The sequence below is a fragment of the Mauremys reevesii genome, linkage group 7, assembly GCF_016161935.1.
Source record: "Mauremys reevesii isolate NIE-2019 linkage group 7, ASM1616193v1, whole genome shotgun sequence".
Taxonomy (NCBI): Eukaryota; Metazoa; Chordata; order Testudines; family Geoemydidae; genus Mauremys; species Mauremys reevesii.
Window position 1 is genome coordinate 26,322,836 of NC_052629.1, and position 13,433 is coordinate 26,336,268.

At 40.1% G+C, this 13,433-nt stretch overlaps 2 long non-coding RNA genes across 2 annotated transcripts in view; one reads left to right on the forward strand and one right to left on the reverse strand.

The window, feature by feature from the left end:
* Positions 1-212: 212 nt before the first annotated feature.
* LOC120368715 overlaps positions 213-13,433 on the reverse strand; it is a 72,662-nt gene continuing 59,441 nt past the window's right edge. Inside the window, exon 3 of the long non-coding RNA XR_005582737.1 lies at positions 213-1,086. This is a non-coding gene — a long non-coding RNA (uncharacterized LOC120368715). The remainder of the gene's footprint in view (positions 1,087-13,433) is intronic.
* LOC120368714 lies at positions 6,113-13,331 on the forward strand. The gene is made up of 3 exons (XR_005582736.1): positions 6,113-6,244; positions 7,709-7,844; positions 12,754-13,331. It is a non-coding gene; the product is annotated as an uncharacterized LOC120368714 (long non-coding RNA).

The window sequence follows — 13,433 nt, forward strand, 5'->3', positions numbered from 1 at the left end:
AAAGTGGATCCAAAAAATGGCCTTTAAAAACATCAGGACAAGTTGTTGACTATTAATTTATTATTATTATTTTCCACAAAAAAAATTATTTTTTTAAATTATGTATTTGATGGTTACTGAAATTTTTCATTTGCTAAATCAAAAATTGTATTAACCATTTAAATAACATTTCCAAGAACATTTTTGATTTTTTTTTATTTCGGGGTGGGGGTGTGAGGGATTGAAAATTTTCAAACACAACTTCAAATTTTCACACAAAAAATAATGTTTTATTCTTCCTGTGGCTGAAAATAAGTACGGTGTTTACTGAGGCCTGAGTATGCAGCTCCAAAGAAAATTTCTGTTCATAAGTGAAATTGGGACTCAAAAAGAACTACTAATATCTGTGTCTTTAGGTTGAAGTGATGGCTGAACTGGCAAAAAAAATAAAAATAAATAAAGATTAAAAGGCTCCTGGGCATCTCATTCATTAGCTGTTGACTTCTACACTTCTTACCAATAAAGTTTTAAAACACACAGATATTTAGCAATGCCTGCCACAACAATACTATGACCTGATCAATAAAAGTGGGTGGGTGGGTGAGGAGGAAGGAGTGATAATGATAAACCAGCATGTAATGTTCAATTTCAGGGAGCTATCTTACCCAGATCCAAGTCTAAGTATAGAGCAAGACATAAATCTAGGTCATCCTTGTCAAATAAGATGTTTAGCTCTACTGGTTTTTAGTTTTTATCTTTTCCTATGAAAGCCTTTGGGAAGGTACAAATCAGCCAAAGTGCATATATGAGAATCTGAACATCTGGATGAAAGAGTTAGTGCTAAAAGTAAAGCCACTTTAGCTCTTGAATGAGTGAGCGTTTCATGTGCATTGGAAATTAAGCAGGATGTTTACATTCCAAGTGATAGCCTCTTTGGGAAGTATTGCCGCAACAAGCATATCAGCCTTTTTAAGATGTGTAGTAAATGCCAGCTTTAGTGTGGTAAAGATTGCTCTATAAAAGTGTCAAAGCTGATGGCTTTTTTGTGAACATGGGTGCTAGAAAATTCCACTCAGAAGCCTCTGGGTCTTTGTTTGAAGGCAGGATCTGAAAGGAAAGTTGCTGAAATTAGTGATACTTTCATAGGGAAATAAATATTTACTCATTACGAACATTATAAATAAAGAGATTTGAAAGAGTTTTTAGAAATTCTTTTCTCCCCTTTAATATGACTTAAAATGGTGCTGGAGTCTCTAAATAAGAGCAGTTACTTTTTCAACAGAAGTCCTGTTTGATGATGTATTTATTTGGATTTATTCAGAGTGGTAAACAGTAGGGTCACCCAAGGATCTATACTGGGACTAGGGCTGTTCAATATTTTCATAAATGATCTGGAAAAAGGGGTAAATAATGAGTTGTGAAAGTTTGCAAATGATACAAAATTACCCCAAATAGTTAAGTCCGTAGCAGACTGCAAAGAATTACAAAGGGATCTCGCTAAACTGGGTGACCGCACAACAAAAAGGCAGATAAAATTTAATGTTGTTAAGTTCAAAGTAATGCACATTGGAAAACTTTATCTATACATACAAAATGATGGGGTCTAAATTAGTTGTTACCACTCAAGAAAGATCTTGGAGTCATCATGGATAGTTCTCTGAAAACATCTGCTCAATATATAGTCGCAATCAAAAAAGCTAACAGAATGTTAGGAACCATTAGGAAAGGGATAGATAATAAGGCAGAAAATATCAAAATGGCAGTATATAAATTTATGGTATTCCCACACCTTAAATACTGCATGCAATTCTGGTCAACCCATCTTAAAAAAGATATATTCAAATTGGAAAAAGCTACAGAGAAGGGCAACAAAAATGATTATGGGTATGGAACAGCTTCCATATGAGGAGAGATTTAAAAGACTGGGAGTGTTCAGCTTGGAAGAGACACAAGGAAAGAAGGGTTATACTAGAGGTCTATAAAATCATGAATGGTGTGCAGAAAGTATATCAGGAAGTGTTATTTACTCCTTCTCATAACACAAGAACTAGGGCTCACCAAATGAAATTAATTGGCAGCAGGTTTAAAACAAACAAAATGGAGTATTTCTTCACACAATATACAGTCAACGCATAGAACTCTTTGCCAAAGGATGTTGTGAAGGCCAAGACTATAACAGGATTCAAAAAATAACGAGATAAATTCATGAAGGATAGGTTCATCAATGGCTATTAGCCAGGATGGGCAGGGATGGTATCCCTAGCATCTGTTTGCCAGAAGCTGGGAATGGGCGACGGGATGGATCACTTGCTGATTACCTGTTCTGTTCATTCCCTCTGGGGCACCTGGCATTGGTCACTGTTGGAAGACAGAATACTAAGCAAGATGGACCTTTGGTCTGACCCTGTATGGCCATTCCTATGTTCTTATTTAATAAAATTAATAGATGGCAGTTTTAAAACTAACACAAGGAAGTACTTCTTCACACAACACAGTCAACCTGTAGAACTTTTTGCCATGGGACATTGTGAAGGCCAAAAGTATAATGGGTTCAAAAAATAATTAGATAAATTCATGAAGGATAGCTCCATCAATAGCTATTAGCCAAGACAGAGAGGCAACCTATGCTCTGGGTATCCCTAAACCTCTGAATGCTCGAAGCTGGGACTGGATGACAGGGATCATTTGATTAAATCGCCTTTTTCTGGTCACTCCCTCTGAAGCATCTTGCACTGGCCACTGTTGGAAGACAGGACACTGAGCTAGATGGACCATTGGTCTGATCCAGTATGGCCATTCTTATGTTCTTGTGTTCTCATGCTTTAACAAGGACTAAAAGACAACCTGTCTTCCAGTGCCCTGACAACACAATACAACTCTAATAAAAAAATAGTGGCAGGGAATGAGGTGGCAATATCCCTAATCCTTATGCCCTTTTGTCAATGAAATCAGTATTGCACTTCAAGCCTGTCTGCAAAGATTGACAAATGATAGACCTTTTTTCTCCCAAGCCACTGTCATAAACTTAGTTAACCTTATTCCCAAAGGAAAAGAACACAACTGAGTTCCATTGAGAAAACTGTCATATCCATTGAAGTCAGAGCCTTACGATTTATAGCATCCATAGGAAGGATATAAAATGAGTTACCAAATAACTTTAGTTCCCATAACATTCTCACAGCCGTTAATTAGTTTCTCCAGTGGGGTCTTCCTTTCAGCTCTTTCCATCAACCCCACAGTTCTCAAAGTAATAAATTTAACAGCATGTTTGAAAATCTCTGTTTTCCAGCTCAAACTAGTCTGATCTCTTGTCAGTACAGCAGAAAATACATTAGATGATCAATACCTAGAGGATCCTCTAGTCTAGAAAAACAGAAAACTAATGAGGATTGAGACATCACTGGAGACTGAACCCTGAATAATTAAGGAGGAAGAAGATGTTTAATCCAACTCTTTAAACTACATTGTGCTTGTTTGTTAATACCTGTTCAACTCAAACTCCTACCTCAGAGAAGGGTTTTCTTTGGTCCTGATTCGTCAAGGTGATGTGCACACTGGCCCTTAGCTAACAAAGCACTTTGAATTCAGTGGGCGTAGGATCAAATTCTATGATAAAAATTCCATTGACTTCAGTGGGGTATGTGCACTCAGAGTATCTAATCCAGTTCTCCATTAAGGCCTCCATTAAAATTCAGGGAAGGCAAGAGCAGATATTCCTGATATTGCTAAGGTAAACCCAAATTAAAAATATATATATCTCCAGCAAATGTTGAGGCCATTTTGATACATCATAAAGGACAAGCAAAAAGTGCAACGTTTCTTGTATCAAGATTTGTATCTAAAGGAGTAGTTGTTTGTTGATCAGCATGCCGTTAGGATCCCTTACCTTCTAAATCAAAGGTATTAGAGCTTACTTATTGACTTCCACTACTAATCTGGTAGCTGGGTGGGGAAGGTACTAACATATAGACCTCTCTCCGCATCTCCAAACAGGCTGAGTTTGTAACGGAAGCAAAAATTGCTCTAATAAGCCTACATTTTCTCTCTCTTACATCTTTTAAATGACAATTGCAAAAGAAAGTTAGTTTTTTAAATAATAAATGCAGAACCATTGATGTTAAAATAAACTTTTGGGCAACACATGGAAATGTTTATTTCAACAGGCAATGCCCCTAATGGAAGGGTTATTAGGAGGAAAAAATTCATAAACATTTAACGATCAATAGATTCAGTGAGCAGCATATAGGTTTTAAAGACTAAATCTTTCCAGAAAAACATGATAGCATTATAGAATGAGCACAAGAAGATGAAGAAATAACTTATTTTGATTTTAGTAAAGTATTTGATACTGTGTCTCACTGAACCTTGATTGATAACCATTCAAATTGGTTTGGGTAGGAACATTGTCATGCACACTGAAAACTGGAAAAGATACAAAATAAAGAACAATGATAAATGGCAATGTACAGCATGGAAGATGTACCTTGTCGGGTTCTAGGCACTACTTTATACAAATAACAGTAATCAGCATTCATTGAGGCTACCGTCATCAAGAAATGGTACAACAGAAGGACATCAACATAACTAATTTAAGATTAAATTATCAACAACTCCTTTCTAGCAATACAAAAAAAGTAGTAACAATAGACAGCGTTCAAATTACTGAATAAAAACGTTGATGGAAAATCATCAGTATTATTAGAAAATTCAGAAGCAATCCAACAGATGTAACGTTTCAAAAGACAAAGGATTTCTTCCTACTGTACAGTGCCTTCAATAAATAGTCACATTCTGATGTTGCAAAGCTGTGTTGGAGCAGGTCATTGGAAGAAACAATGAGAAAATGATACAGGGGTATCAGGTTTTTATGTGCACCCTTTTCCCAGGAAGAACTTGAGCTAGTTCAGAGGTTGAAGAACACAGCAGGGGAGGCACATTACCAGTCTCTACAAACATTTATTTTGCTGCAGATGTCTTATTGGAAAGATAAGTAATGAGAAATGTTAAATATGCATGCTAAATATTTTCCACATAAAAAGCTAGAGACATAGCCACCATTCATTTAATTTTTAAAATGTCTTATTACACTGAAATTTTTCCTCTAGAATCCCTGAACAATTTACAAATCAGACTAGAAAGAGTGCTAAGCAATAGAAAAAGATTAGCTTTCTCTATAACAGTAAACTGGTTACACCATTGCAGCTGAGAAGAGAATCAAACCCTCTTTCTTTTTTTTTAACTTGTGGCTGAGATACAGTTCAGCACTATTAATATGATGCAATAGTGGTAAACTGGAGACAAAGCCAGAGAAGGAGAATGATTAAATACAGAGTAAAGATGAAAGATCTGGATGCTCTCTTATGATAGAAAGGTCTCATTTCAAGGATCATCATTTATTTTATTCCCAAAGCTACCTGCATTCCACATAAATTTGATGTTCCCTCACTTTTATTGTTGACAATTATTTTAATCGGAGTCAAAAAATCATGCAATTGAGACTATAGAAAGAGTTATTTCAGGGGTGAATCCCAAAGTCATTTAAGTGTCCTGTGTGAATAATATTGTGTATCCCTCATTCTGGGATGTTGGTGTACATTGCATTCCATGTTTTGGCCTTGGTATGTTGGGAGAAATGGTTACACAAACAGTACTAACTAGAAATATGCTAGCAGGGGAAGAATACTGCATGGTAGTAACGTAGGACTCATGCTCCCTGGCCCAAATGAAAGGTATTCACAATTTAATGATTCAGTGAAAGTACTATTTACTTTTTTAATAAGTCCTGAGAAATGACTTATTCTATATTATTTTTCTTCCTGGAGTTAAATTTGTTTTGATTTCCCCCCCTTCATTCTCTTTTTGAGAGAGGTTTTATTGTCAACTTGAGATTTGCCATAACATACAGATGGGCTGATTTTTACAGCAGTAGCATTACCTGCAATTTTATAAACAAAATATATGCATAATTTAAGTGTTTAAGCATTTAATTACTCTAAAAGGAGTGAAGCCCTGTTTGATGTTCTGCTACTTTAAGATTAAATTTTAATCACAAAAGATGAATTCAGTCCTGTGTGAAGCAGGTGAGTGTTGCATATATTAGAACAGGTAAAAAGTAATGAGTGAGACCTGGGAAAGGGGAAATGAAGTCCTGCAAGTAGGGGAGTGGGTGCTTAGGGGTTTGAGGATTACTACAGAATCTCTCAGTGTGGAAGAACTAAACTTAGGACTCTCTGCTGAGCACTACAGTCCTGAGACAACAAAACATGTAAGTAAGCTCCAACTCCGAGTGTTTTTACCTATGATGGGTTTTTCCCCAACAGTCCTGCGACCTTACCCACAAAAAACCCTGCCTTCATTATGCTATGACCTTCTGGTTCCATGTAGATATGTAGTTTCTTTCATATAGATTTTTTTTCTTAATTATCTTTAAAACACAGTACAAAACACACAGGTGTAGATAGAACTGGATAGACAACTATCATTCAGCTAATCAAAAAGAACAGGAGTACTTGTGGCACCTTAAAGACTAACAAATTTATTTTAGCTTCCACCTTTTCATGTTCTCTGTATGTATAAATATCTCCTGTCTCTGTGTTCCGAAGAAGTGAGCTGTAGCTCACGAAAGCTCATGCTAAAATAAATTTGTTAGTCTTTAAGGTGCCACAAGTACTCCTGTTCTTTTTACGGATACAGACTAACACAGCTGCTACTCTGAAACCTGTCATTAGCTAATCAGAATTTCACCTGCTCTTGTGGACTACAACTGAGACTTGTCATCAAAACATTTGGTTGAGGAGTGCATATTATAATGCTGGCTGTGACATGAAGAGTTTCCTGCATAGCAACCAAAAGCATTGCCAACAAGCCACAGATGTCCAGCACCTGAGGAAGAGACAATGTGATAATTGTAGACACCACTCTCAGATTCCACTCTTTTGAAGTTCCACTTTTGCATCTATTATTCCATCTGTAATCCCTTCTGGAGTTTGTCAGCTCCTGGAACACTGGACTGAGTCTTGACAGGACCTTGCTTATGGAGTGCAATAGTAGCTCCATAGCTTTGGACACCATTTACCAGCCTGCTTAGAGTCTGTAGCACTTGTGATGGGGTGATTTACATGAGGAGCCAGGACTGCTTAATCCTTCGGTGTGAGGAGATAGCCTGACTCACAGACAAAGGGACTCAGTTTATTTTCACTTTTGGAGCTTTTATTTTGAAGTTAGGAGTTGTGAGAGAGGATGTCAGAAAGGCAGACAACCAATCCCCTGTTGGCTATAGGCCCAGCTGAGACCTCCCCAGGACTCTGGACCAGGGAGCCAGGCAACCTGCCCCACTCAGGTGAAAATACTGTGAGAGGGCCTCTTGCCTTCAAGCTGGCTAATGTTTGCAGTGCTCTACACTCCTCTTTAGACTCATTCCTCACATTTCCTCTGCCTGGGAAGATGCCAGGGAGGGAGCTGGTGTTTATGGTACAGTTGTGAATGGTGGAAAGTGGGGAATTTATTGTATTATTAATATATTATTAGTTGACCTTAACCCTCTACTTCCCTGGATCCACTGTTCCCTGCCTCCCATAAAGTCCCCCTTTGTTGTACTGTTGTTTTGGGGTCTGGCACATTATTTGTTGGGGTTTGTATTATTGTATTTTGTTTGTGTACAGTGTCCTATTCCTTGCTAAGGGTAGCATTATTAGCCATTGCCCAAGTGACAGCAACCTTTGTGTCCCAGGCACAGGAAGGAATCCCCTTGAGTGGAGGTACAAGGCATCTCAACAAAGAACCCAGGACCCAACTCATGCAAGAAGAGGGGAGAAGCCACTCTGATTAGCAAGCACCAGGGAGGGACAACATAACTATCTACTATAGTAAGTATATCTTCTTAGATACTTATTACAGTAGCAGATATTGATAAATATATTTATCAATCTATTCTCTATAGCTATATATTCTTTATTTTACATGGAATCTTTCATCCAAGCTCCTCAGAGTGTTTTACCAATATTACTTAAGCCTGAGAATACTTCTCATTTAGGTATTAATATACACTGCTACCCCGCTATAATGAGGTTGTGGGGAGCCAAAAATCTCTACCGCATTATAGCTGAAACCCCGGGATAGCGGCAGCAGGGCTCCAGCGGTGATTTAAAGGGCCTGGGGCTCCCCACAGCAGCTGGAGCCCTGGACCCTTTAAAGCGCTGCCCGAGCCCCGCTTCCGCAGCCCCGGGGTAGCGGTGGCAGGGCTCCAGCAGTGATTTAAAGGGCCCTGGGCTCCCCGCAGCAGCCGGAGCCCTGGACCCTTTAAAGCGCTGCCCGAGCCCCACTTCCGCAGCCCCAGGGTAGTGGCAGCAGGGCTCCAGCAATGATTTAAAGGGCCTGGGGCTCCCCACAGCAGCCGGAGCCCCGGACCCTTTAAAGAGCCGCCGGAGCCCCGCTGCTACCTCACTATACGCGAACCCATGTTATATCAGGTTGCATTATAGCGGGGTAGAGGTGTACCTATTTAGCAAACTGGTAAATGGAGGCAGAGAGATGCTAAAGGACAAACTATCAGAGACCATTCCTTCTCTTTATGGGCAACTACAATATATCAATAGGAGTTAAGCACCTAATCTGCTTAGGTGCTTTGAATATCTTGCTAGGCCCTATCTGCATCTTCAAGCACCTACATACCTTAAAAATCTAGCCCTTCACCCTCCAAAGTGATGAGCACTCCTATGAGATGTTGAACGCCCTCAACTCTTATATAAGTCAGTGGTATTAGTTGGTGGTGGTGTTAGTTGTGAACTTTTAGAGTAACCACTCAGGGGCATAGAGTAGGGAGATGAGATCATGGGCTTGGCTACACTTGCAAGTTAGAGTGCATTAAATCAGCCCCAGGCACACTAACTCATGACACATCCACACTAGCAAAGCACATAGAGCGCCTGGACTCTGCAGCTGGAGCGCTCCTGGTAATTCACCTCCAGGAGAAGCATAACGCTTGCTGCGCCTCGGCTGAAACACCCCAGCGTCATTGTGAACGAGGTGTTGCATTACTGCGCTCTGATTGGCCTCCGGAAATGTCCCATAATCCCCTTAAGTCAAGTGGCCCCTCTTGTCATCGTTTTGGAATTGGCTGTAGGAATGCGGATATGCCCTTTCAGAGTTCCGTTTCTGACAGCGGCATAATTATCTGCTCCGGGACAAAGTAAGCCATTACTGTGGAATGTTGCTTGCTGTGAGTATGTGAGAGAGAGAGGCGGGAGAGAGAGAGGGGTGGTCTGTTGCTGTCTGAACTTACAAGACAGCTTGCTGACATGCTATCAGCCCCTCAAAAACCCACTCTCTCTCCCCCCACATACACACAACACAGTCCCTGTCACATTCCACCTCCCTCTCCCCCGCATTTTAACAGCACATTGCAGCCACTTGCATGCTGAGATAGCTACCACAATGTACTGCTCTCTGTGGCATTGAAAGAGCTGCTAATGTGGGCATGCCAGTGTGCTTGAATCTGACAGTGTGGACACACTGCAGCGCTTACTGCGCTCTCCGAGGGCTGGTTTAACTCACTGTGCACTACATCTGCAAGTGTAGCCATGTCCCATGTAAACAGGACATAAAGTCACTCTTGTGTTCACCTCAACCACAGTGTTCTGAGCCTCTAATCTCTATATGGTGTCAGAGTGGAATCAAATAAAAACCCAACAGATCATAGAACTCCCCCACAAAAAGGGAAAAAGAAAATAGTCAAACTAGCTCTCCAGCCCAGCCAGAACAGTGAAAAGCTGGACAGAGCAAGCAGCAAAACAGGTGGAGAAGAGGCCTGAAAATCCAGATCCCAAAGAGGACTGGTAAATCCATGATGGGAAAGTAAAGGACACTGAAATTAAGGCTTCACTCACAGCAACACCCGTTTGCTTTCTTAAAGGGCCACTCCACCTTACTTCTCATAGAAACAAAGGAAAGTGTGTGGGGGGGAATCTATAATCTGTAAAACAGCAGAGATGACTACATCTGACTCCAAATACCACCTCCAGGAGAATTAGATTTCCAGCACCCTGAAGGATGACTACTTTGGGTAAGCAGATTCTAGAGCTCTGTCAGGCTTCCAGTATTGACCAGAAATCTGAAAAAATCAAGCTATCATCCTGCTCTGTAAAGTGGGACCTGCGGCAGAGGACTGTGAAACACTTCAACACAGCTAAAGAAAAAATGGATAAGTATTTCATGACAGGCTGCAACTTGATTTTTTTTTTAAAGCAGGCACAATTTCACTTATGCAAGCAAGAGAGGGATGAGTCAGTGAATGATTTCATCACAGCCCTGTACAACCTAATCCAATACTGTGGCTATGTGGAGATGAATAAAAAAGTTATCAGACAGGCTTGTTGCAAGGCAGAGGGACAGCCAGCTATCAGACTCCAAAATGATCCTAACCTCACACTAGAGACAGCCAAGAACATTGTTACTTCTTTATATACTGACTTAGGAAGACTGACTCTTCTCAGGACTAATGTAGAGGAAACCCCACTGTACATGCTGTACAAATGGGGAGGGAAATACCTCAGGCTGCCCAGAAACGATGCCCACCCAGACCAGTACAAGCACAGAAGGATCCAGAGAGGGCTATATTAACATAGATTAAAGAACAAGAATAAAACAGGAGCATGAAAGAATGCTCATGGAGTGATAAAACACCTTACAACAAACGGTTTTGTTAAGGAAGGGACACCACAATCAGGAAATGTCTAAAATGGGGACATTATGCAGCAGTCTGCCAGTCTACATGCATAGTAGCAGCTGTCTTTCAAGGAGATGATCCAAAAGCCTGTGAGATTGCACTTCTTGGAGCCATAGGATATGACCAACCCCTTCCCCACCACCACCACCACCACAATGGATCATCACAATCACCCTGGGGGAAGTATAAAATAGACTTCAGGATAGTCATAAGTGCTAAGGTAGCAGTGATTCCAGAATCATTTTATAGGAGGATGAAGGCACCAACACTTCAAGAGCCCAAAAAGATGTTGAAAGGCCCAGGACAGTCCCCTTTAAAACAGGGAAGGAAAATGTTTTGGCCCCTCTAAAACTGAGAGAGAAGACTACACCCAGAGGTCTATGGTGTAGATGGCCTACACGCTGCTCTGCTTGGCTGCCCAGCAATCACAGCCCTAGGCCTGGTTATAGGTATAGAACCAGCCACCACAGACATAAAACCTGAGATCAGGAAGAGGTTCCCAAAATTATTCCAAGGACTGGGGAAAGTGGTGGGAGAAAAACCATTTGCTCTGGCTACACCTAGGAAAGTCTACCTTTCTACTGCCCAGAGTGAAAGCAGAGCTCAGTTGCATGGAGCAGGTGGGTCTCATTTCGACTAGATGCCCAGTTGAATGGTGTGCAGGCATGGTAGTGGTCCCAAAACTGAATGACAAGGTTCAGATCTGTGTAGACCTTACCAAACTCAATGAGAATTTCTGTAGAGAGTGACATGTACACCAATGAGTTGACCATACCGTTGGACAACTTAGTGAAACAAAAGTCGTCATCTGAAAATTGGATTCCCAGTCTGGATTTTGGGAGCTACCTCTTCCTGCAGAATCTGCACTACTAATGGCCTTCATCACACTTTTTGGAAGGTTTTGTTTCAATAGGTCACTGTTTGACATATTACTTGTTCCTGAATACTTCCAGAAGAAAATGTCACAACTCCAGGAGGGTCGGAAAGGGGTCCTCTGCCAAATGGAAGATATCCTTATCTATGGATCATCTCAAACCCAACATGACCAACATCTCTTTTGCAGTCCTGGAAAGACTGGAGAAAGAAGATCTAACACTTAACAACAAATGTGAATTCTCAAAAGACAATCAAGTTTCTAGGCAAATTCACTAATGGAGGAAGAGTCAAACCAGAATGAGAGAGTGTAAGTGATTACCCATATGAAGGAGGTTCAGGGTGTCAGTAAAGTAAATTGATTCATGGGCATTATAACATCTGGGAAAATTGACTTGTCCACTAGGTGAGGTAGGAAAGCCATTATGAGATCTCTGGAGTTCACAAAATTCTGGTATTGGGAAACTAAAAAACAGTAAGGCATTCAGAGAAATAAAGCAAGATCTGAGTTCTCTTTTGGGCTAAGGAGCTCAAGACAGATATGGAAGAGGCCCTTTATGGAGGAGATAGCAATGACACGTCCTTTAACTGAGATATATGGGTGTTGTGAGTCAGTAGCCACTAAACAAGAAAACAATCAATTCTTCTATCCTTTGTAAGAAAGTTTTAATAGTTGACTAAGTTCGGTCTAGGGTGGAGTGAAATCCTGGCCCTATTAAAGTCATGGCCAAAATTCCCTTTGACTTCAGTGAGGCCAGAATTTTACCTCATGTCTAATATATGCCAATGATGCTTGAAAGCAGTAAACAATGTCAGTACTACCCTGAAGGAGACTGTTTTGAATGAGATCTAGTACAAAAAGATGAAGCGTGACTGGTAGATATAGAATGATTTGAAGCTATGTGGATGGTATGTGAAACTAAAGAGATGGAGGATAATGAGACGAAGGTGAAGTTTTCTTTATAAGTTCTGACTGATCTCTCTGTGACCCCTCAGTTAAAGTTGACCATTTGTGTCAGGTTTATGTTCCTGGAATATAAAATGTCACTATATCATTACTCATTTGAGCAACAGAGTGGAAATCTGTGCAACTTGACAGCATGTACATTTGCCCGGAGCAGCCTTAACTTAGGCAAAGCCATTTTTGTCTATTTTCCTACATTTGTCACTAAATATAGGTTCCCACATCCAGTGCACTGAAGCAGCCACATCCCTTTTTCTGCTGATGCTGATTTTTTTTACATCATATATCCGTTGGGTACCTAATGGAGAAGTAGCCACTTCTGTGCAAGAGAAAGAAACGTTTTAATGAATTTCAATGTCATATGTTTTATTTGTAAAAGTGCCTTGCACACTTTCCTGATTACTGTACCCATACATCATATGCAAATAGTGTATTATGTTCTAATGAATTGGACACTTAATTTCTAATGTCATTCTTGTAAGCTAAATGAAGATCTTTTTGGTTTATTGTCTTTTACTTTCACATCAGTGCAGATCTAGTCTGGAATAGAATCAGTTTTGTTTTTCTTTTATTCTCTATTTTTACAGCAATGTTTTCATCAGATGCCAAGTAATCAAATATAGACATTCCTCTTGTCAGTGTTTATCATCACGACTTTTAATTCAAGGTCAAAAAGCATCATGGAATATCCGCTAAGGCTTTCTATTGATTTTCAGGAATGTTAATTTTGAGAAGAAATGGTTCATATCCTTTGTGTATTCACATTGCGTACTTTGGATATTAAAACAATGATTTCACGGTGCTTTATCTCAAAGTATTTTATAAAGCAATGTTTAGTACTCATGTTGGAAGGGCTGGATACAGGCAAACCCTTATGCTTAGTATGCACTAAGC